This window comes from Vipera berus (genome assembly GCF_964194415.1).
Source record: "Vipera berus genome assembly, chromosome: 2".
NCBI lineage: Eukaryota > Metazoa > Chordata > Lepidosauria > Squamata > Viperidae > Vipera > Vipera berus.
The window spans coordinates 60698799-60725080 of NC_138203.1; positions in this window are offsets into that span (position 1 = coordinate 60698799).

The following is a 26282-nucleotide window of genomic DNA, read 5'->3' on the forward strand; positions in this document are numbered from 1 at the left end:
AGGGTGCGCATGCACGTGCATGCGCAAAACAACAGGCTCCAACTCTTCCCCCCAGGAAACGAGGTTCGCGGACCGGTTTTCATGCCGCCTTCCAGCTGCTGCCACTACTGCTGCAAACTGGAAAGGGCGATTCGTAGCTTCGGAAGCCCCCTAAGCAGGAAAGCGTGTCCCGATGAAGCCTTTTTCTACCAGGCTTTGCTGTAAAACCCCACATCGTCCAGGGACCCCGTGATCGCCCAGAAGTGACCCAACAAACAGTTAGCACACCTTTCCCGGCCTGCAAAACGCCACAAGCGCAGCAAACGCCCTCTCCGAAGGGAACCTGGAACCCTTCCACTCCCTAAACCCTCAAACCTCGTCCGGAGAGCAGGAGATTCAAGCAACCGAGACGAAAGCTGAGTTTCCAAAATGGTTTAATGAGCAAAAGCAAACGATCTTCAAACGGAACAAAGCCAGCGTTGGCTGCTACCCGCATCCAACGCTGTTAAATACACACTGCGTGTATACACCCACGGCCCACCCAGCCACACCCACTTCCGCCCCTTCCCTACTTAACTCCCGTTTCCCCCAAACACCTCCTTTTGCGATACGCCCCACCACCCGGCACCCTCTACCTCCCAGGTGAGTTCTCTCGCGAACGCCAGCCTCCACCCCCACCCCCGTCTCTGATCCCGCCACCTCCCCTCCTGTTGCGGACACACCTCTACCCTGCTGTCCGGCCCCCCTCGGAAAGCTGTCAAGCCCCCAGTCCGTTCTTGCTGCAACCGAGCTTTGCTGCTGAGGGCCCCGCCCGCCAATGCCGCAAGGCAATTGCAATTCGGCCTGGGCCCATGACCCTGCGAGGCTACCATAGCCGGCAGGGCGAAGCTGATGTCAGGTCCCTGTGAGGCCTCCGTAGCAGGCAGGGCGGGGCCAGGTTGCTCCACGTGCGTGCGCACAGCCGGGGCGTCTGCCGGCTCGGCGGCCGTGTGTGGAGGCCGTTGTCGCTGCCGCAGTCGCTGCCGCAGCTGTTGAACACCTTCCCGATCCGAGCCGGCCCGATCTGGAGACGCAGGGGCGGAAGAGTCCAGCGCGGGTGAGTGTCGCGCCCGTGGTGCCGCTGGGCGTCGAGCCGGCCCGGCGGCGCGACATGCTGCCCCTCCTACCAGGGCCCCTCCTGAAGGGGAAGACACAAAAGGTAAGCAAACGTCCACCCTGTCCGCGGTGTCCCCCCGACCCCCCCCGGCTTGCCAGGGTGCGACCGGTGAAATGCTCGCACCAACCGAGGAGCATGGACATCTGCCTTCCCCACCCACGTTGCTTCCTCCACGGGATATCCCTTCCACTTGATGAGGTACTGGACGCCCCCCCTACGGACCCTGGAATCAAGGATTTCTTGGACCTCATAGTGGTCGCCATGAACAGGCCCAGGCCCACCCTCCCCCACTGCCGTGGCACCCGAGGTGACAGGCTTCAGTAGGCTACTGTGGAACACTGGGTGAAGTTTGCCTAGGAACTTCGGTAGTTGTAGCCGTACGGTTACGGGGTTAATTACCTGTACCACCCGGAATGGTCCGATGTATTTGGGCCCTAGTTTTTTACAGGGAACTTGGCTACGTACATACTTGGTAGATAGGTAAACTAAGTCCCCCACTTTTGGGACTGCGAACGCCTTTCGCTTCCTATCAGCCTGCTCCTTATATGTTATCGCAGCCCGCTCCAACGCTTTTTTCACTGCACCCCAGGCCCCCTCAATCTGCCTCATCCATTCCTGTGGCTGGCAAGGATCCTCATGTTCCGGGCTGCATTCAGGGATGGGGACAAAATCGTTACCCATAACCACTTTGAAGGGGGAAAACCCCGTACTGCTGTGTACAGCGTTGTTATACGCTACTTCCGCAAACGCTAACAGATCTACCCAGTTGGTTTGCTGGTACGAAACGTAGCAACGTAGATATCGCTCAACGGCAGCATTGGCCCGTTCTGCTGCGCCATTGGTGCTAGGGTGGTACGCCGTACTGAGTCCTTGGGTTGAGCCGATGAATTTAATAAATTCCTTCCAGAAACGTGCCGTAAATTGAACTCCTCTGTCCGAAATGATACGGCGTGGCACTCCATGCAAACGGTAGACGTGGGTTACAAAGAGCCAAGCCAATCGACGTGCTGAGGGCAACCCTTTACAGGGAATAAAGTGGGCCTGCTTAGAGAATAAGTCTACCACCGTCCAAATAACGTTATGGCCCTTGCTGTCGGGTAACTCAACAATGAAATCCATAGCTATATCCTGCCATGGACGAGTAGGGTCAGCTACCCTCTGTAGAAGGCCCAAAGGTTTTCCCACCATAGGTTTTGTGGTGGCACAAATGTGGCATCGCCGTACATAGTCCTCCACCGTTTTTGCCATGTGCGGTCACCAAAATTGCCGACGTGCCAAATGCAGGGTCTTCAGAAACCCATAGTGTCCAGCTTGCTTGGTGTCGTGGCACCGATACAGCACTCGCTCCCTCAAAGGGGTTGGTACATAAAGTCGAGTCCCATGCCAAGCCAAGCCATCATGCATGGCTACGAACTCTGGGTGGGTCTGTAGCCAGGTATCCGCCTGAAGGGCTTTTCTAAGTTCTTCGCAGAACTTGTCTTGCGCTGCTAGAGCGGTGTCCCCCTCCTGATCTGGACCTCCGGTAGGCACAAGCGCTTGTACAACCTCCTCCCTCTGCCCCTCGAACTGTGGCATACGCGACAGTGCGTCCGCCAGGAAGTTCTTCCCCCCCGGAACATATTTCAATATGAAGCGGAACCGCCGGAAGTACAGTGCCCACCGTACATGTTTGGGGGACAGCCGTCGGGGTGTCTGTAATGCAAGCAGATTCTTATGATCCGTCCACACTTCAAACGGGTGGACAGCCCCCTCCAAATGATGTCGCCACAGTTCCAATGCCCAGTGTACCGCAAAAGCCTCCTTCTCCCATATTGCCCAGGCACGTTCTGCAGGAGACAACTTTTTAGACGCATAAGCGCATGGTTGGAGCACCCCGTCGTTGTTTCGTTGGAGAAGGATGGCTCCAAGGGCAACATCGCTTGCGTCGGCTTGGACCACGAAAGGCAGGCCAGGATTTGGGTGTCGTAAGATCGGCTCTTTAGCAAAAAGAGCTTTTAACATATCAAAGGCTCGTTGGCACTCTGCAGTCCACCCCACCCGTAATCCAGGACGTGGTCGTACATTTAGTTGTCGTGTGCGAAGAAGGTCCATAAGTGGCAGAGCTATGGCCGCAAAACAGGGTATGAATTGGCGATAAAAGTTCGCGAAGCCTAGAAACTCTTGTAACTGCCGCCGTGTCCGCGGGGCTTGCCACTGCTGGATGGCCTCCACCTTTTTTGGGTCCATTTCTACCCCCCCTGCAGAGATTCTGTACCCCAAATAATCAATTCGCTGCCGGTGGAACTCGCACTTGGATAGTTTCACAAAGAGCCGTGCGTCCCGCAATTTCGTTAACACCCGTCTAACCAAGGCAACGTGCTCCTCCATCGTCTCAGTATACACCAGGATGTCGTCCAGGTAAACCAAGACCCCACGATATAAGAATTCATGCAAGACCTGGTTAATCAATTGCATGAAAACGGCAGGGGCACCCTGTAGCCCAAACGGCATCACTCTGAATTGGAAACTACCCAGAGGACAGTTGAACGCCGTCTTCCATTCGTCCCCTGCTTTGATTCGAACACGATAATAGGCCTCCCTGAGGTCCAGTTTGGTAAAGACCCAACCTTTAGCCAAGTGGGCCAACAGGTCTTTCATTAGTGGGAGCGGGTAAAGGTGCTCAACGCACACCGCGTTGACTCCGCGATAGTCTACGCACAGTCTAAGCCCACCATCCTTTTTCTCACGAAACAGCACGGGCGCCGCCATCCTAGAGCGTGCTGGCTGGATGAATCCCCGCTCCAGGTTCTTGTCGATGTACCGCCGGAGTTCCTGCAGTTCTTTCGGGGACATGGCGTACATCCGGGGTTTTGGTAGCCTAGCACCCGGTTCCAGCTCAATGGCGCAGTCCGTGGAACGATGAGGTGGTAGTGTGTCGCACTCTCGTTCATTAAAAACGTCCATCAGGTCGGAGTATTCACGGGGTACCTGAGCCTCTTGTGCTAATTCACCCGCACAGACCCTCTCCCGTTCCCCCGTGTGTAGCGGTCCCAAGAATGCGTGCTCTCGCGGAGGCTGTGGGCCCAACCCCAACCGGAGATGGCGACTACCCCCCTCCCACCAGATCGTAGGACCCCACCGATCCAACCATGTAAGCCCCAGTATAACTGCCTCGGTCATAGAAGGCAGCACTATAAACCGCAATGTCTCCCAGTGATCGCCCATCTCCAACCGGATCGGTTCAGTGACGTGAGTAACAGGTGCCCCCCCCAAAAGAGACCCGTCCACTTGCTGAAAGCGTAGCGGCCTAGATAGTCGCTTCACCGTGACTCCCAGCCTTGCTACCACCGTTTGGCTCACTAGGCATCGTGTGCTACCTGAGTCAACGAGAGCCTTAAATGCCGTCCTCTGACCGGTGCGGGGACTGACCAGCACCACAGGGAAAACAAAGGGACAAACTGGAGTACTTACCATTGGATCTTCGTCTAGATCCTGTTCCTCTGGACTCTCGTACGGTGGAGGCTGTGTTTCAGCCGGCATCTCCACCCGAACAGGAACAGGTCTGGAAACATCTCCGCCTAATTGGTGAGCAGCCCGTGTCCGCTCCAAGGATCTCCGAGTTCCGGTCCCCCGTGCTGGGGAAGCAGAGGGGGCTGGCCTGGCAGGAGGCAGAGGGCAATCAACTGCCCGGTGTCCTGGCTGGTCACATCTAAAACACCTCAGAACGGCCTGCGCTGGCTGGGAGGAAGGCCGTGTAGACGCTGCTACAGATGGCTCTGCCGCTTTCGTCTTCTCGGCTGGCCGTCGGCTTCCAGAAGGAGGTTCGAACCGGCCTCGCACGTCCTGTAAACCCACGTCCAGCTCCACGGCCACGCGGTACCACTCTTGCAGTCGTGCTCGAACGCCGCGGACCACACAAGCTCGACGGAGAGCCCCGTCCATGCCAGCCCTAAAATGGTGGACAAGAAGACGCTCCGGCCACGAACGCAACTTCCCGGCCACCTTACGGAACTCCCTCACATACTCCAGCGCAGATCTGCCTCGCTGCCGTAGAGAAAGGATGTCGGCTTAGGCCCGTTGCACCCGAGAGATGTCCTCGAAACGAGCCCGCAATGACTCCAAAAACAGGCCAACATCCCCGAGCTCCCGAGCGTGGTCACTATATAAATCGGCTGCCCAAGCCGCTGCCTCCCCTTGCAGGCAAGCTGTTACTCCCACCACCATAGCCCTTTGGGACACATAAGCCTGGGCATACTGGTCCATATGTCCTATCACCTGACCCAGGAACATCGCCAGGCGGTCAGGGTGGCCATCATAGGTAACTGACAAAGGTGGAGGTCCCCATACCACTCCGGGGCCCCACGAAGCCACTTGCGGGCCCAGCACAGGAGAGGCTCCAACTGGCCGTGTTGTCGATCGCCCGGGCCTATCGTCCATCCCTGACCACATCCCTGCAACACCTCGCCCGAGGCCCACAGGAGCGGAGTCCAGACCAGGTTGGTTTAGGTGGGCTGGCGCATCCAAAGGCGGAGCCCCGGCAGGGGTCCAATGGCCCGGCTCCTGGCCACCAGCCTCCCCGAACCTGGTCCGCAGAATGTCCATGGTCTGGTTACCAGGGGTGGTAGAATAACTCCACTCGTCCCCCTCGTCCTCCACAAGGCAGCGCTCCCTCCATACTGACGAAGGACCCCTCAGCCTAGGTTCGTGGGCCTCCTCATATCCTCTATGGCCCAGGACAAGACCCGGCCTCCTCCCTCTGCCGAGGCTCTGGGCCCCTGCCTCCCTTGGCTCCACCAAGCGATCCTCGAGCAACGATGGCCGCTGCCTAGGCCGAACCGCCGGAAGCACAACCTCCCTGACATCCACCGTCCTGGGGGAGGCTGCACCAGCCCCGGCCCCCATCTCAGGCCCAACCTCCTTCTCCGAAGCAGCCGCCGAGGCGGGCCCCTGCGATCCCTCCACCATACAACTCACCCACTTGTCGCTCGGAAGGGAAAATGAAAGGGTGAGAAAACGCTGGCTTTCTCTCAAACCTCGTCCGGAGAGCAGGAGATTCAAGCAACCGAGACGAAAGCTGAGTTTCCAAAATGGTTTAATGAGCAAAAGCAAACGATCTTCAAACGGAACAAAGCCAGCGTTGGCTGCTACCCGCATCCAACGCTGTTAAATACACACTGCGTGTATACACCCACGGCCCACCCAGCCACACCCACTTCCGCCCCTTCCCTACTTAACTCCCGTTTCCCCCAAACACCTCCTTTTGCGATACACCCCACCACCCGGCACCCTCTACCTCCCAGGTGAGTTCTCTCGCGAACGCCAGCCTCCACCCCCACCCCTGTCTCTGATCCCGCCACCTCCCCTCCTGTTGCGGACACACCTCTACCCTGCTGTCCGGCCTCCCCTCGGAAAGCTGTCAAGCCCCCAGTCCGTTCTTGCTGCAACCGAGCTTTGCTGCTGAGGGCCCCGCCCGCCAATGCCGCAAGGCAATTGCAATTCGGCCTGGGCCCATGACCCTGCGAGGCTACCATAGCCGGCAGGGCGAAGCTGATGTCAGGTCCCTGTGAGGCCTCCGTAGCAGGCAGAGCGGGGCCAGGTTGCTCCACGCGCGTGCGCACAGCCGGGGCGTCTGCCGGCTCGGCGGCCGTGTGTGGAGGCCGTTGTCGCTGCCGCAGTCGCTGCCGCAGCTGTTGAACACCTTCCCGATCCGAGCCGGCCCGATCTGGAGACGCAGGGGCGGAAGAGTCCAGCGCGGGTGAGTGTCGCGCCCGTGGTGCCGCTGGGCGTCGAGCCGGCCCGGCGGCGCGACAGGAAAGTTAAGTAAGTCAAGAAATGTAGCCATGAAGATCTTGGAAGAGATAATAAGATGCTGGGATGTGCCTATGCCTTCAAAGATCATAACCATGCAGGGAATGGTTTTCCTTATGACCCTCTATGAAAGCAAAAGTTAAAGATTGAAGAAGCAGGATACAAAGAGCATTGATGCTTTTGAACTTTGTTGAAGAAGAATTTCTGGGAATACTAGTGATAGCTAAGAAAAATAACAAATGAAGCAGAGAACACATCAGTTCAGAGCTATTGCTCAAGGCACAAATGATCAGACTCAAATTATCGTATTTTGGATACCTTATGCAAAGAACCAGTTCCCTTGGGAAGTGCCTAAAGCTAGGAATAGTGGAAGGAAAGAGGATGGCCAGCATCAAGGCAGATGGATCTATCATAACAGTGATGGGTGCAATATTGGAAAACACAAAGGGCCAGGTTGGGATAGATCAAGGGCCGGCAACCCAAAACAGTGAAAGAGCCACTCGGAACCGGTTCCCTCAGAAAAGAAAAAACTCAGAGCCGCAAAGAAGGGTGCGCATGCACGTGCATGCGCAAAACAACAGGCTCCAACTCTTCCCCCCAGGAAACGAGGTTCGCGGACCGGTTTTCATGCCGCCTTCCAGCTGCTGCCACTACTGCTGCAAACTGGAAAGGGCGATTCGTAGCTTCGGAAGCCCCCTAAGCAGGAAAGCGTGTCCCGATGAAGCCTTTTTCTACCAGGCTTTGCTGTAAAACCCCACATCGTCCAGGGCCCCCGTGATCGCCCAGAAGTGACCCAACAAACAGTTAGCACACCTTTCCCGGCCTGCAAAACGCCACAAGTGCAGCAAACGCCCTCTCCGAAGGGAACCGGGAACCCTTCCACTCCCTAAACCCAACGATTGGCGAATGGCGTTGGCTGGTCTTCTCGCTCCTTTCCCTCCCTCCCTCCCTCCCTCTGCCGCCTGCCATTCCCACATCACCTTTACTCCTCGCCTTTACCTTTGCTAAGCCTGCCCATGACGAGTTTGAAGAGGGTGCGGGCAAATTTCACGAGGCCGCGCTTGCACCACTTCCCACACCTGCTCATGGCTCCTGAGGAGGAAGGGCCTGGCTTCTCTTCTGCTAGCTAGCCCAAAAAGTCCTCGCCAACTTCGAGAGCACAAAACTCCCAACTGAAGCTGGGTGGGGGAAAAGGGAGGTGGCCCTTTCGCTGCCACTTCCCCGGACGCCGGGCTTCCCGTGCGAAGCTTGCAGCCTTGGGAGGCACCTGTGCGGCAGCAGTGGTGAGTCTCCCTGGCAATGGGCGCTGGGTCGCAGCGCCGTTTTCAGCCCGGGCACCACCAGAGCCACCCGAGCGCCCTGCCCCTGTCCCCAGGGCCTCCAAACCGCTGCCACCGGTTTGGAGATCATGTTTGACAAAGGCGGAAACTCTGCAAACAGGACGGTTGAGGTTTGGAGAGCTGCGCGTGCAGCTCTCCAAACCGCCACCACTCGTTTGGAGATCTGCTGCCACCGTCAAACATGGACGAAGGCGGAAGCTCTGCAAAGGGGACGGTGGCGGTTTGGAGAGCTGCGTGCGTAGCTCTCCAAACCGCCGTTGCCCCGTTTGGAGAGTTGCTGCCTTTGTCCGCATTTGAAAGAAACGCGGAAGGGAGCAACTCTCCAAACGGGGCGCCGGAGGTTTGGAGCTCCTCCGCCCATTTGGAGATCTGCCGGCTTCGTCCATGTTTGAGGAAGCCAGCAGCCCTGCAAAAGGGGAGGAGGAGGTTTGGAGAGCTGTGCGCGCAACTCTGCAAACCACCGCCGGCCGTTTGGAGATCTGCTGGCTTCCTCAAACATGGACAAAGCCGGCAGCCTTGGAAACGGGGCGGAGGAGGTTTGGAGAGCTGCGCGCACAACTCTCCAAACTGCCGCCGGCCGTTTGGAGATCTGCTGGCTTCCTCAAACATGGATGAAGCCGGCAGCCTTGGAAACGGGGCGGAGGAGGTTTGGAGAGCTGCGCGCACAACTCACCAAACCGCCGCCGGCCGTTTGGAGATCTGCTGGCTTCCTCAAACATGGATGAAGCCGGCAGCCTTGGAAACGGGGCAGAGGAGGTTTGGAGAGCTGCGCGCGCAGCTCTCCAAACCGCCGTTGCCCCATTTGGAGAGCTGCTGCCTTCGTTTGCATTTCTTTTGGCCCCGAAAGGCATTAGCTCTCCAAACCTCCGCCGCCCCATTCTCTCAATGGGACTTTTTTGCAGAATGGCAGAGGAGGCCTGGGAGCCGCATGAGACGGCTTAAAGAGCCGCATGCGGCTCCGGAGCCGCGAGTTGCCTTTGTCCGCATTTGAAAGAAACGCGGAAGGGAGCAACTCTCCAAACGGGGCGCCGGAGGTTTGGAGCTCCTCCGCCCATTTGGAGATCTGCCGGCTTCGTCCATGTTTGAGGAAGCCAGCAGCCCTGCAAAAGGGGAGGAGGAGGTTTGGAGAGCTGTGCGTGCAACTCTCCAAACCACCGCCGGCCGTTTGGAGATCTGCTGGCTTCCTCAAACATGGACAAAGCCGGCAGCCTTGGAAACGGGGCGGAGGAGGTTTGGAGAGCTGCGCGCACAACTCTCCAAACCGCCGCCGGCCGTTTGGAGATCTGCTGGCTTCCTCAAACATGGATGAAGCCGGCAGCCTTGGAAACGGGGCAGAGGAGGTTTGGAGAGCTGCTGGCTTCCTCAAACATGGACGAAGCCGGAAGCCTTGGAAACGGAACGGCGGAGGTTTGGAGAGCTGCACGCGCAGCTCTCCAAACCGCCGTTGCCCCATTTGGAGAGCTGCTGCCTTCGTTTGCATTTCTTTTGGCCCCGAAAGGCATCAGCTCTCCAAACCTCCGCCGCCCCATTCTCTCAATGGGACTTTTTTGCAGAATGGCAGAGGAGGCCTGGGAGCCGCATGAGACGGCTTAAAGAGCCGCTTTTTGCTCCAGAGCCGCGAGTTGCTGACCTGTGGGATAGATCATCCTGGAGACACTTTACCCTTGTGGTCATTAAGGGTCAACAGATACCGGTTGTTAATGGCACATACTAATAATTATCACTTAGCTGAAATACCAATAAACAACTCAAAAATAGGTGTAGAAAGAGAAGCTACTGAGGCATTGCTGGCATTCTTCTAGATTCCTTGGAAATGCTTTCACTCATTGAAAACAGTTCTTACACAGAAGGTAGCAGGTGATACTATGGTGACTAAAAAACTTGCCCATCCCATCCCCACCCAGCCTCTTACATACCACAACTGTAAAGAGACCAGGTATTTCCTTGGTAGCAACTGCCCTGGAATTTGTGGCAGAAAAACCAGAGAGAATATATGAGGTTTTTCCAGAAGCCACTGTTAAATCCCATGGCTTCAAGGTTGTTTTGCTGATAATAACCATAGCATGATCCACAGGGCTGCTTTATGATTGAAATTTCAGTGTTTGCTGGCAACATTGAGAGTGCTAAAAACAAACGAAGATTGTGAAGAACTCCAAAAGGATTTCTCACAAGTGGCTGCATGGTTGATTATAAACCAAGTCCAATTTAAATGCAAATGGAGGCATATTGGAACATGTATGCATAAGTAGCAGAAATAAAATGCTTGGATCCAACTTGGTGGAGACTAAACAAGTGTAGGAATTTGTATCAAGTAGCTCAATGGAACTGGCAGTCCAACATATAAGTTGTAACACTGGAAATTCTACATTATGGGAATGTAAGGAAAATAAACTTCCCAATATTGTAATGTATGCAAGAGTAATTTTTAGAATTCTGAATAGAATTCTAATGGCCAAATCCCAAAAGCCTGTTGCAAATATGGTGTATCTACAGTATATCTACCTGGAAAAAACAGAGAAATGATAACTGAAACCAAAAAGAAATTGGAAGAGCTTCAGAGTTCAGAGAAACCATTTACAATATCATCACCATCATCAAAAACAGTATCTTGCTGACTGTGTGATCACAGTAATAGTAATTCTGTTGAGAAGCAGGCTGGTCTTGGACTATATTACTTGGATAGCATGTATTAGAGTAAACTTCAAAAAGAGAAGTTAAGTATAACTGTATATTTCTAACATTCAAGAGCTGTTATATCCTTTCTGTATGTTTGTGCACCCATGCTGTTAATACTCAAAGATCTTGACTACACTCTTATACTATATATAAGAGTGACACTAAGCAACAGTTTAGAAGCAGGAAATTTGCATTACTAAGGACAAAAGGGTCTCTCATTAGATATGCAAAGCAACATTTCTGCCTGCATATAAGCTAAAGAAAGGTAGAAAGCAATAACAAAGCAGACAGGAAAATTTGCCCACTTAAACACTTAATTCTCCAGAGGAGAAAGAGGGGATAAGGATAATCATAATTAAAAATAAATACATGCAAAGGTACAGCAGGTAACAATCAAATGGGAAAGTTAAGGATCTTATTTAAGAAAATTACAGGAATCAAACAAGTTTTTATGTAAAATTACATAACAAAAAAGAAAAAAGAAAACATTTGTAGAAGATATATATAATTTTTTTTGTCTTGCTAACAAAGAATAAAGGGAGACCGATATGATCATTTCAAACTTATTTGTTCGTCAGCCATACCCTTCTGAGATTCGAACCTGGGCCAACTGCATCTTAAGCAGTTGTTTTAACCCCTAGGCCACAGGCTCTCTCTCTCTCTCTTTGTTAGCTGAGAAGCAAGGGAGATATGTATTAAATGTTTGTTAAGTATTTAGAATGCACTTGCTTGGTCCCAGACATGGGACAAATCTTATTTCCTGTTTCAGCCTAGCCCAAGGCCATCTACAGGCAGTAGCCACAGCAGTGGCAGCTCATATTTGTGTAAATTTTTTGGCTTGCTAACAAAGAATAAAGCTAACAAAGAATAAAGGGAGACCGATATGATCATTTCAAACTTATTTGTTCTCATCAGTCAGCCATACCCTTCTGAGATTCGAACCTGGGCTGACTGCGTCTTAAGTAGTTGTTTTAACCCCTAGGCCACAGGCTCTCTCTCTTTGTTAGCTGAGAAGCAAGGGAGATATGTGTTAAATGTTAAAACAACTGCTTAAGATGGAGTCGGCCCAGGTTCGAATTTCAGAAGGGTATGGCTGACTGATGAGAACAAATAAGTTTGAAATGATCATATCTGTCTCCCTTTATTCTTTGTTAGCAAGCCAAAAAATTTACACACACACACACACACACACACACACACACACACACACACACACACATAAAGATGGCACAAATACATAGGAGATCTGAACAACAACAAAAATGATGATATATGCAAAGATTTGATCACCGAACCAGAACCAGACATTCTGAACAAAGAAAGCTAAATGGACCCTAATGAATTTTCCTAATTAGGACAAAACTGCATTCTTTGATGATATGCCAACAGAACTGTTTAAAATCTCAGAAGATGATATGATTATGGAAAAGAAAGAAACGGGACTGGAAAATTCACATTTATATTTCAATACAAATAAAATGCAGCTCAAACTACTAAACAATTTCATTTCTCTCACATTCTTGTACTGGTCTGCGACCATAATAAAGATTGAATTGATTTGAATATGCCATATTCTAGTAAGAGAATTCCCCAAATTTTACAATATAGACTTTTGGCAAAACAAGGAACAAGAACTGAGATAGTGTTCAAACTATCAGGGCATCTATGGTCACACAGGGATAATGAAAAAGTCAGGAGAATTCCAAAAAGACACATGTATTTTCTTTATTGATTATCCAAAGGTTTTCAACTGTGTAGATAATCACCCTTGTAAATATGGGTATATTGAGCCACCTCAATAGATTACAGTAAAATTTGGTTGCTGACCAAAAAGCAATACTGAGAATGGACTACGGAGCAACTAAATGGTTTAGACTGGGAAAGGACTACACTTAGATTGTATACTATATCTCATTTAACATATACACAGAATCAGTGGTGGGATTCAAATATGTGAACAACTGGTTCTCTGCTTGGATGCTGCTTCTGGAAGTCCATTTTGGGCCTGGGCAACAAAAAAATAGCTACTGGTTCTGCCAAAGTGGTGCAAACCGGCTGAATCCCACCACTGCACAGAATGGATCAAGAGAAATGCTGGACTGGGTGAAATAGAAATTGGAATTAAAACAGGGAGGAGAAATTTCAACACACTAAGATAGATTAATGGGAAAAACTTTATCAAAAGATATTGCTAACCCAATGCAAATTAATGGAGAAGAGGCAAATGCTAAAAAATTCACAGGGATGTTGACTGTAGCCATAAAATATAAACCTACTTGTTCTGAAAAAGACAACAATCAGTATAGACAAAATCATGAGGTGCAGAGACAAAATACTGACAACAAAAGGCCTTGGTTTTCCCAGCTGTAACCTATGGACTATCAGAAAGATCAAATAAGGAGAAATTAATGCCTTTCAGTTGTGGTGCTGGAGGATATTGCTAGGAATCCTTGGGTTCCAAGAACAATAAAATAAAATAATACCATATGGAATTAAACCAGACTATTTGAAATAATAAAGAAGCTGAAGCTTAAATATATGGAAAGTAAAGACAAGAAGATAACCAGCAACAAACAATTACACTAGCAATGGGTACATTGTTGGGAGGCTGAATGATCAGGCTGGATTCAAATTGCCCTGGAGAAAATCTGTGTGGTTGGTAAGAGTTGATTCTAACTTGATAGTACATCACCATTATCATCATCATTCTCACTAGATAATAGCAAAGAATTTGTTGAATGTTTGTAGTCTTGCTTCCTACCCAGTCACTCAGGACATCCAGGCTCCATTTTCATTGATTAATCTAAATCTCTACAAGGCAAAAACATTTTAATGGAGAGCTGCCACAACTTGCAAGTACATTAGGGCCCATTTATATTTCCAAAAATGTACAGTATATAAGTAAGACATAACGGCTGGCTTAACAGGTTTCACTAGATGTAATCAATTTGCTTGATGGTGAATTAATGTACAGTAATATGTAAAACTGGCCACTGTGATTTTTTAACCCATGGTTTACCACTTCAGAACACTAATACTTCTATTCTTATCCGTGTGTGTGTGTGTGTGTGTGTGTGTTTGTGTGTATGTGCGCGTGCATTGATTCTCTCTCTCTCTCTCTCTCTATACACACACACACACACACACACACACACACACATATTGACATCATGACACAGGCTGCACCCTTTTGTATTTGTGTTGTGACACTGCATGGTGGTAGCATATAACAGACAGAACTGACATTATAATGTCAGAATGCAGATTTGTCACTTGCTTCCTCTGTTGGATGCCCAAAATTCAGCACAGTATGTAAACTCAACCATTACGACATTACTGTGTGATTCCATCAGTCTGTTTAGATACAGAACAAAAGTGTAATTTAAGAATGTTTTAAAGACTTGGCTAAAGTGCCTTTATTAAGAACCTTTTGGTTTTTCCTCAAGCCTATAGCTGTGGTATCTTCTGTTTATCTCCAAAGCATATATCTATAACAATCTTTTGATACTGAATTTGAACATACAGCAATTTCTAAACTAAGCAATTATATTGATTCTCTACCCACACACAAATGACAAATCATTCTTTTATTTCTCTTCCAGCTTGACTGTTGGGCTATTACAGCAAGTTATTGCTGTGGAGAAATTAACACCTTCTTGGACAAATAAAACATTATCAACCAACTTCATGACTAATAGAGCTGGCTGGCTAAAATGCACCATAGGGACGCTTAAAATTGAAGCAAAGAAAGGACTCACAAAATAGAACATAATTCAAATGATGAAAAAGGACCCCATAGAAGAGTCAGATCTCTCCAATTTTAATAGATAGTATGCCCCATCATAATGGATTATTTTGATGCAGCTCACTACAAACTTGAGGAAATCCCTTAAAAAACAACATTACAAAAATATAGACTTTTCTACTTTAACGAGGGTCCAGCCCATTGATGAAAATAAGATATACTAAACAAAGGGATAAAAAGGGTAAAGACAGGGCACATACAGTGAGATAAGGAAATAGGGGAAGGAAAGGGAAGTCTGGTAAAATATATGGTTAGTCCTTTAATACCCTACCTTTAGACTTATGTCAACTGTAACTATTCATATGGAACCTAAGTTGTATGTTTTTCCACAAATTAAGATGGAATAGAAGATAAAAAAGATAAAAAAGTCAAGGTACATTTCATTTGCAAAAAGGGCACATACTCAAGAGGGGAAAATACTCTGTTTAGGATAGCAAAATCCCCCTTTTATGCTACATTAGGCTAAAGAAGTTTACTTTCACTCATTGTTATATTATCCTTTCATAATCATTATTTTGAAATTATGCTCCCCTGTTGTCTTTTGTCTTTCTTTTTCCTTTTGTTTGTAAAGATTATAGAAATATGTTCCTAACAGATCTTTTATTAGCTTTTGTCAGTTGTTTTCCACAAGGATGGCAGATATTTAATATAACTGGACTTGACCGATTTTGTGTATGTGGTTCAATTAATCTTGAAATATTCTTTTTCAGGTTTTAATTTATCTTTGACTCAGTAGTGTGATATACTCTTATTATCACTTCTTTTTATCACTTTAAGCAAAAATTATTTGAAAAGCATGTGCTTAAACAAAGTATGATGAGGTAGGTCCATTGTGCATAGCTGAGTCAACTGTTTTAATAATGATAAGATATCTAAAGATTTTTTACAAATGTTATATGAATATGAAAGTCTTCATATAATCCTTCTTCCTCACAACAAACCTAAGTGGTGACTGCTAACAAATATAGTACCAATAAAGGAGAATATTTGTAGCTCAGGGTTGAAATGAGGGGTCCTTGGTGCTCTCTGAGCTAATTTGTTTTCTTGCACACATTTCATTACCCAAACGAGGTTACATGACTAGCACTGATGATGTTACCTAGTTTGTGTAATAAAACATCTAACAAGAAAACAAGCAAGCTCAGAGAGCACCAAGAACCCCTCAACAAATATAGTGCCAAAGTGAGGCCACAGACAAACAAATGTCAAATAGGTAATATAAAAATGACAAAGAGATATCAGAAAGTTTAGATAAAATGGGAAGTGTATAGAAGCCCACCACTACCCTGAAAGAAGAAAGCTTCTCCATAATGACTATGTATGCTCAGCCACAAAATGTTGAGATCTGTTAGGAAAAAAAAAAGAATTAATCAACTGGGCAAAGTACAGAATTCCTCCAGTGGTTTCTCAAGGAAAGGATTTATTGTCTTCCTATAGCACGGGTGTCAAACTCGCCACATCACGTGACATGTTGTGATGTATCACGACTCTTTTTGCATTGCTGGCAATGGGGTGGGCGTGGTTTCGGTGTGATGAAAATGGCCCTCAGGCTGGCAGTTTGACACCCCTGTATAGTGTTCTTTCAAAAGTTGTTGGACTTCTTCTGCCAGAGTGCTATCCTGCCCAGTTACGAGGAATGCTGGGAATTGTAGTTTGGCAATACCTGGAGGGCAGCAGGTTGCCCAGCCCTGTGGAAAGTGATAATATAATATAATATACTTCAACCAGGTGTTGCAAATTCCACGTCTACTTTGATTCTTGGTCTTTTACTGAGGAAAAGATTCAACCTTTTCTGCTTGAAAGTTTTAGTGTTTCTTTGTATCAAGATGCATCTGACTTATCAAAAGAAAACTGTAGTGGTCATTATACATTATCTACAGTTGGCAACTTGATTCTAAATATTTTTCAGTACTAATATTTCCAAGTGGGTGGGTGGGTGGGTACATGGAAGGTGGGTTGTACTATGAGATAATCCAAGAATATTATAAGGACTTCATGCTAAGATTCAATCTTAAATTGTGGTTATTTAATATGGATCGAATTGTAAGGTTATATATATATTTATAATTATAAAGTTATATATATTTTAAAGTAAAAGATATAAATTATATTAGTTTTTTATCAGTTCTGTCACTGCATATGTGGAATTACATGGAAAAAAAATCACAGAAGATAAATCTGCAAAGTAACAGTAGGAATAGTTAGTTGCCAACCCCTTCTTATAAAGTAACAGAGTTTTCTAGTGGCTACATAGATTTTATGCAGCCATCATGGCTAACTCTATTTGAACTTTTTTTTTTGCAGAAGATCTGGTCAAATACTTAAAGAATTTAGTCAGTGAAACTGACAATAGCAGCTTACACGCATCAGGACATTGACAAGCTTGAAGTAAAGTTCACCCTCATTCTTCAGTTCAGGACTGAAGAGAGGAAGAATGATAAGAAAGAATTTGTCTCCTTAGCCAGGTCAGATTTACATATTTTAGACATTACAATTCAATCCCCATCTTCCCAACTTTCAGAACTGTTCATGATACTTAACCATTTTTACCTGTTATAAAATTATGGTTGGTTGCACAGTTAGCCAGATGTTTATACTGTATTTGGCATGTTATCCATCTAGCTGCTGCTATTATTATTATTATTATTATTATTATTATTATTATTATTATTATTATTATTATTATTATTATTATTATTATTTACACAACAATGTGAAATCACAGCTTCTAGTTCTTTAGCTAGTGTTGCCCTTCATATGCATCGAATTCTTCCCAAGAATCTAGGATATCATAATGCATTTGTGTAATATATATGCAGATCCTTTTGGGCTTTTGTAATTGACAGATGGAAATTTTGTCAATGTGCCGATTTTTTAAAGCATTATCAAGGATTTTTGGGTATGGCACCTACTTGTGCTGATAATAATTGGGCCCAGAACAGCCAGTTTATGCCATAATCTTTCAACTTTCTTGTTCAGATATTGATACTTTGCAATCTTCACTTCTTTGTCTTCTATTCTACTCTCCTTTATTTTGTCCTGATCCTTGCATGCTTCAATTTGTGCCCTTTTATGTTCTTTAAATTGCTCACATATGATCTTAATTTCTTTTTTTTTCTTTTTATCTTGGCTTCCAGTCTGATCTTCTCCTACATTGGGACTGAATATGATTTTGCTTTTGGTCTTCTAATTTTGATACCCAGTTCAAAATGATCGGTCTTTTTGATAGAGGTTATTTCAATCCTTGAAAGCATCTTATACAAATACTTCATTATGGGAGCCAAGTCTTTTTTGGGCACTACTTCTAAAGTTGCCTAGCCATAGCTCCTGAGATCCATAGTTCACTTGGGTCTCCTTATTTCAGGACAGAGGCCTAGGAACAATACATACAATGTGCTCCATGTAGACCCAGGTGATAGATGATCTGGTATAGGATTCTTTTACTGTTTTTGCAACATGTTAAATGGGTTGATGAATATATTTTGTCTGCCTCTTTCCACTAAGATCTGTCTGACATAGGTAACACTTCTGAAAGAATACACAATCACCAGCATAGCTCTCAACCTATCAAAGCATACTATCTTCCTCCACCTCCTTGTTGAAACTTAGCACATATATTTTGCTTGTTGTTTGCTTTTTAAAGAAAACCATGCTACTGGTTTTCTTTAAAAATTGGCAATATGCTAGTAAAATTTAATGACATAATTTTGGGGAGCTCCAGAAACCACAAACAGAGGGTTCAGGTCTGAAGTGGCCATAGAGCCTACTTTGGCCTACATAGACAGACCCTGATTTTCCAGGAATTCAAGCACTAACTTGAGTTGCTAGAAATTTAATGTTTGTATTCTGCAGGCCAGTAAATGTTCTAGTACTGAGCAACTGCACTCCAAGGATTTATAAGTGGAGAAGGAAGATTTCATATTAACAGTGTTATTTTCTTCATCCTTCACAGATAAATTCCCATTTTCTTCAGTAGATGTAGACAACCATTTGTCTGAAATGGTATAGGCTTTCCTTTACCTTAATCTTTAGCCTGCAGCATTTTGCATCAACAACTTTTCTAGCCTTCTGAAAAATCTTGAAGAGCTGGCTTATCCCTCAGGCACTGGGTCTAGGATGTTAGTTGAGTTCCTGTATATGTAAATTATGATATGGTATAGGTGAACTTTATCTGGAGCCTTGGTTGTTTTGTATTGTACTGAATTTATCTTATTTTGGTCTATTTTAAGTTTTTAATGAACTGATAGCTTCCCAGAGTCCACTAGGTTGGAATGGGCAGCTTTATAAATCTGATCAATCAATCAATCTGAATTTAGCATTCCTTCATGATGATTATCAGCTCACTTCCTAATTTAATATTGGATAATTTCCCCATTCAATGCTTGTAGCGTTTCCAGTCATCATTGTACCAAAAGGAACAATTATTTGTATGCTTTCATTAATGGCTCAGCATTACCATGAAAACACTGTCAAAATGACTTCCCTGCATGCTTAAACCTAGTGCCTCAGGGAGAAGGTTCATTGGTTCATGGGTTTAGAAACAAGGCAATATTTGCCTCTTTGTTCCATTTAGCTCCTGTTTATTTTTTAAATAAAAAAGGTTTATGTAAAAAATCCATACCGTCTTTCTTTCCTTAACTATAAAGCTATTCCATTCATGCTTTAAGGAAGGTGCTCCACTTTCAATTATTGTTTTATGTCACTTCTCCTTTCTATATCCTGACATATCAAAACCTAGGTTTTGTGCTTTGCCCTGCATGAGCCACATATGTGAAGTTAGAAATGTTATTCATGTAACCCCCCCTGCCATGTAAAGCAAGCACACATCTCATCAATGCTCAGTAGCACACAGTAGCCCTTGTGCTCTTTTGCTATTAGCACAGGATAATGATTTGCCAATTTGAAAACAGAACTAGGTCGTATCTTGTCAATCTCAAAGCATAGTCTGACACAAATATCTCTTCTTTCATTATTTCTTTCAAACCCCTGTAGGTCAAAGATTCATGCAGTTGACATTGAAGAAGCCATTGTATTGGCAAGTTCTGAGCTCCTAGAGCCTCCATTGAGACCTACACCAATGTTTCCATAATGAAATCTGTGGCTCCCAGAGGCTGAAGTGGAGAGGATTCATTATTCAGATGAAAGTAAAATAAATGCGGTTAGTGATACCTTTCATTAGAGAAGGGATGAAAGGATAGTTGGCCAGACAGATAGTTAAAATTCTGTCTGGTACTAGTGCTCCAAAGGATGCAATAAGTTGTTTTCTCCATTCTCTCCACAAAGCTATGAATACTTAGAAATAGGTTATAAACAGCCATGGAGATGGAATGGATCTAACACACACACACACACACACACACACACACACACGCCCCAAATCCTGGCTGGCAGAAGTTATGGAAAACCTATGACACACCCAATTGTGACAGAATAAATTTAGCATAAGAACAGCTAAATTCTTATAGCTCTCAAGTTGCCATTTCTGGAAGACCATCAGTCTGACAAAATTAATGTCAGGTGCGAACAGTCAGATCCACATCTGAAGTGTTCCATCAGCTATTTTATTTCTCAAGCCTATAACAGGAATCTTCTCAGACTGATGGTTTGCCTCTGGGCCAGATTAGATAAAGTTCAATGGCATTTAAGGGGTTAGGGATCAGACTTCAGCCTCTTGTGCCCGTGTAGGGATTCCAGACTAATTCCCCATTTGATTCCTCCCCCTGGCTTGGCCAGTCACTTTCTGACATAAGGTATATATGTCAAATTTTACATGGTCAGATATCTTTAAGGGATATGAATACCCAGTTTCCCTGAAATCGAAGCCCACATAACTATGGACACTGGTTTCCAGTTGGAGAGTGTCTGTCTACAACATTATACAGTGGCCAATAGAAGCTGGGCAGAACTTGCCTCTAATTGCATCCACAATCCCATTGCCAGTCAAACAGGCTAGAATTTACCTGTGGCAAAAACATGTGTCAGAATGAGAGAGAAAATCCTACTTTAAAACTAGAATAGCTAAAAGCAACTTTATGATGCCTTGGCTGTGGACTGTGCTGGGATGAAGGCAATAACAGGAGGATATGGCATAAAGTAATGGCATGTTCATATGGTGGTTAAGTTGGATAAGAGGCCTAAAACTGTTAATGACAATATCAAGGTGATTTGTAAGGTTGCTTCTGATAAATGCTATTAAAATTCATTTTTAAAAGAATGTATGTATTTGTATGTGTGTGTGTGAAGAGGTGTGTATGGAGACTGGAAGGTCATAGAAACAGAGTGAATTATTTGAAAGACACAAAGGGAAAGGACTGAATCCTCATGAGAAATGTTTCCCCAAATGGGCTATTTGCATAAGGAAGGGATTTGAGGAAGGGTGATGATGGAAGTTGCAATGTCGCGTGGTCACACAGAGAGATGGACACTTGAGCTGGGTAGTACTCCTTTATTGTGGTTCAGGAATGAAGCTGAGAACAAAGGGGTTACCTGGTGTCTCTTATACCTGCCCAGGTGAATGGTGACCAATAGATTGGAACCTGGGCTTCCCGCCAGTGCAGGTGGCCAATAGGTTTAAACCCTGGCTTCCTGCCAGAGCTGACTATGCTTGGGCTGTCAATGACTCGCTCTGTTCAGGCTTGCCCGCCTAAGCAGTTATTGCCTGGAGCTGTCCAGCCCCCTGCTGCGCTGGCATTTCCTGTGTATGCTTAGCAGCATACACTACAGAAGTGGATTGATTTTTCACTGGGACTTCAGGAGGGATGATAGAATTAGCTTATATAAAACAACAAAGATAGCAACAAAGGAAGTTAATTGCATTTTCTTAAATTTAAGAAGTGTGGCTGCTGCAACCTAAGCCTCCCTAGAAGAATTTATTGTAATGCCTGCGGCTTCTTGTGGTCTCAAAGTGGAAACTATCAGCAATGGGAGAGGCACCACATCTGCAGGGCATCTTCATTATGCTCTAATATCGAGCATATCAGATGGGGTCCCAAAAATGAGCTATTAAAAAACAAGGAGATATTGATATTAGCATATCCAGAGGGATCAAATTTGCAAGAATGTGGAAAAAAAATTGAAAAGAAAAAAGGATCCCACTGCCTCCCAACAACCTAATGAAGACATCTGCAGCAGCAGCCAAAAAAGCTAATACAATCCTGGGTTGAATCAACAGAGGCATAGAATCAAGATCACTTTAGTACCACTTTATTAGTACCACTTTATAAAACCCTAGTAAGACCACATCTGGAATACTGCAGCCAATTTTGGTCACTATATCACAAAAAAGATATTGAGAGTTTGGAAAAAATTCAGAGAAGAGCAACTAAGATGATCAAAGGCTTGGAGACTAAAACATACAAAGGACGGCTGTGGGACTTGGGTATGGTTAGTCTAAAGAAAAGAAGAAACATGGGGGACATGATAGCAGTGTTCCAGTATTTGAGGGGCTGCCACAAAGAAGAGGGGGCCACGTTATTTGCCAAAGCACCAGAAGGAAGGACAAGAAACAATGGTTGGAAGCTGACCAAAGAGAGAAGCAACCTGGAATTAAGAAGAAACTTCCTGATGGTGAGGACAATTAACTAGTGGAACAGCTTTTGCTTTCAGAAATTGTGGGTGCTCCATCACTGGAGGTTTTTAAGAAGAGACTGGACAGTCACTTGTCTGAGATGGTATAAGTTCTCCTGCTTGAGCAGGGGGCTGGACTAGAAAACCTCCATTCTATTCTATTCTATTCTATTCTATTCTATTCTATTCTATTCTATTCTATTCTATTCTATTCTATTCTATTCTATTCTATTCTATTCTATTCTATTCTATTCCATTCCATTCCATTCCATTCCATTCCATTCCATTCCATTCCATTCCATTCTACTCTACTCTACTCTACTCTACTCTACTCTACTCTACTCTACTCTACTCTACTCTACTCTACTCTACTCTACTCTACTCTACTCTATTCCATTCCATTCCATTCCATTCCATTCCATTCCATTCCATTCCATTCCATTCCATTCTATTCTATTCTATTCTATTCTATTCTATTCTATTCTATTCTATTCTATTCTATTCTATTCTATTCTACTCTACTCTACTCTACTCTACTCTACTCTACTCTACTCTACACCTATTCTATTCTATTCTATTCTATTCTATTCTATTCTATTCTATTCTATTCTATTCTATTCTATTCTATTCTATTCTATTCTACTCTACTCTACTCTACTCTACTCTACTCTACTCTACTCTATTCTATTCTGTTGGAAGAAATATGATAATTGAGGAGAAGAAAAAGAGTATAATAAATATTCTGGAAGAGACAGTTTCACACACCAAAGTAAGCGCATTTGGTATAGCATTTATTGAGGTTTATGTATAAACCTAGCCATTTTTACACATAAATGATGGATCCTAGCTTAATATTATGTGTAAAAAAGGTGACAATATGGCTTCTTTAATAAATGATATCGAAACAATAAGTTACCACAATTTATTATTAGGTCATTATAGGTACTTAACTAATCATGTCTGTTACTTTGGGAATGAAATAGGCCCATTAAAAATAAAATAATGGATTTTGAACCCTCAGTAAATACATAGTGATTTTAATTAAAAAGTATTCAATGCTTATCAACCTTCCTACATGCCAAATGATTCTACAAGTGGGATAGAATTCAAAACAGGAAAGCTAAATTTCTATTCAGATAGTTTTCTGAATGTTTTTAACATAGAACATAGAATAACAGAGTTGGAATGATTTGGAAGGGACCTTGGAGGTCTTCTAGTCCAACCCCCTGCTTGGGCAGGAGATCCTATATCCATTTCAGATGGGCTCTTCTTAAAAAAACTGCAGCTGATGGAGCATCCACAACTTCTGAAAGCACATCAGCTGGGATGCAGCAAGGCATAGTAAATAAAGTTTATGTGATTTGAACATGAAGTTATACTAGACAACCTGTGCTTGGTTGGGTCATTGTTTAAGACATATTTCCTTACCTAAGCAGAGAAACAGGATGCTCCAGGGAGTGCAAAAAAAGTGTGATAGGAGCAGCTTCTGACTTTCTTCTGGCTTCCCACTGAGTTGAACCTCTGGCTGGAAACATGGGAAATTTCTTTGTCTTGCTTTGCCTTATCTTGCCTTTACAAGACAAGTAAGTGGCTGCTGCTGGGTGGGAGAGGGAGTGAGGGATTGTGAGACTGGCTGGGAAACTGTCACAGAATGCTTTAAATGAATATCTTGTGACCACAGCAGCACCCAACAGTGTAGCAGCAGCCAGTAGCACTGAAGCAGACACAACTTCCCCAGCTTTTATTCCTTTGGGAGTCATGGCTCTCACATTTTGGACGCATTCTATAAGTTAGCCCATTTGAGATACCTTGGTTCAAAAACCATTACCCTAGGATGTACTGTCTTGTCCAACTAAAGGTCATGACGATGAGAGTTTTAGTAGTATATAGATGCTTGAGAGCAACCTGAAACATGCTGGTGGTACGTGAATATCACCCTTCTTCCAGGAATGGCTTCTTTTGCAAACTGTCTGGACTAGTTTAGATGGCTTCAAAAAGAAATGACATGCAGTCTCAAAGGGTTAGTCAATGAGATTCTCCAGCTTCAGTAACTCATTTTCTCCCATTAATTCTTTTGATGTACAGTATATCCCACTTTTCATCTGGGACTATAGAGGGGAAACCTGTCTTTTTTCCCCCTGTAGCCATTCTTGAGGTGAGTTAGAATGAGAGGACATCAGGTTTAGAATTGCGGAGTGAACTATGGCTAAGGGGAAAAAACATGTTTTTCAGGCACTGAAGAGAGCAGGACATCATATAGTCTATTTTGAGAAAATAAAAATGGCTGGTTTATTTATTTATTTATTTATTAGTTGAATTTATATACTGCCCTATTCCCGAAGGAAACAGGGTGGTTCACAGGGCAATTAAAACAGTACAAAAAAGAATAAAATGGAATTAAATTAGTACAGGCCCCCAATTCCTAATAACAATAAAATTAAAATTTTAAAATTAATTTAATATAATTTAATATAATTTAATTAAATACTTTAAAATTTAAAATCCCTCAGTCCAGGCCAGACAATTCAAACAACCAGGTTTTTAAGTCCCGGCGAAAAGAGCGAAGGTCGGGGGCAGTCCGAAGCTCCATCGGCAGTTCATTCCAAAGGGTGGGCGCACTCACAGAGAACGCCCTCCCCCTGGGAATCACCCGCCGGCAATCTCTAACCGGCGGAACCCTAAGGAGGCCCTCCCTGTGGGCGCACATAGGACGATGGTTGTCAGCTTTTTTTTGTTGTTCTTCTTCTTTCTAGCAGGACGGAATGAAATATGCAGATAAACTATCGTGTGAGAGGATATAGCATTTATATTATGTATATTGTAGGGAAATGCTGCTTTATAATTGTTTTTAAAAGAGACTTTATCATTTCTTTAATACAATATGATGAAATCTGCAGTGATGGGAGCCCCTTTTTCTGGGAACCTGAAGTTTCAGATCGACAGGTAGGTTGAAGGAGTATTTTACAAAGGTAGGAAGGGGCCATGAAGAATGAGGATGCCTTTTCCTTAATGTAATAGAAACGTTTTTTGTTTATAATATTCATTATCCATGTTTTATAATAAAATGGTTATACAGGTAGTCCTCAGCTAATGACCACAACCGAGCCCAACATTTCTGTTACTAAGTGAGACAATTGTTGAGTAAGTTTGCCCCGTTTTATGACCTTTCTTGCCACAGTTGTAAAGTGAATCACTGGAGTTCTTACGTTAGTGACACGGTTGTTAAGTGAGTCTGGCTTCCCCATTGACTTTGCTTGTCAGAAGGTTGCAAAAGGAGATCACATGACCCCAGGATACTGCAACCATCATAAATATGAGTCAGTTGCCATGCACTGAATTATGATTACATGACAATGGGGATGCTGCAACGGTCGTGTGAAAAATGGTCCTAAGTCACTTTTTCAATGCTATTGTAACTTTGAATGGTCACTAAATGAACTGTTGTAAGTTGAGGACTATCTGTACCACAATAAGTGTATGAATGGCCTTAAAAATAATAGAACGATATAAGGTATCTCTTTACAATGCAACACAACCACTTTTTTTTTTAAAAAAAAGATCAGGTGACTTAAGTAGATATTGTAGAAGGAAAGTTGTGTTAGGTCTATTGTGGCAAGCAATCAGGAGTCTCATAGCCTATTTTCTGATTAACAAATTTTATTAAAATGCATAAGTTTTTATGAGCCGCAGCTCTCTTCCTCAGATGCACAAAATGCTAGTCTGATGTAGGATTTTAAATTGGGGTGAACTGGGTGTGAAGGGGAAAGGAAGACAGATTGGTTATGTAAATGCAGGTTGTATATGTGAGACAGATTACAAGTACCTTGTGTTGAAAAAAAACCCCATTAGAATCATTGAGACCTTTTAATATTGCCTGAAACCTTTTGATGTATGTTGAGTTCAACTATTTCTCATCAATGGTGCTGTTAAGCCCCTTTTCAAAATATCATTTTGATATTGTAGATGCCATTTT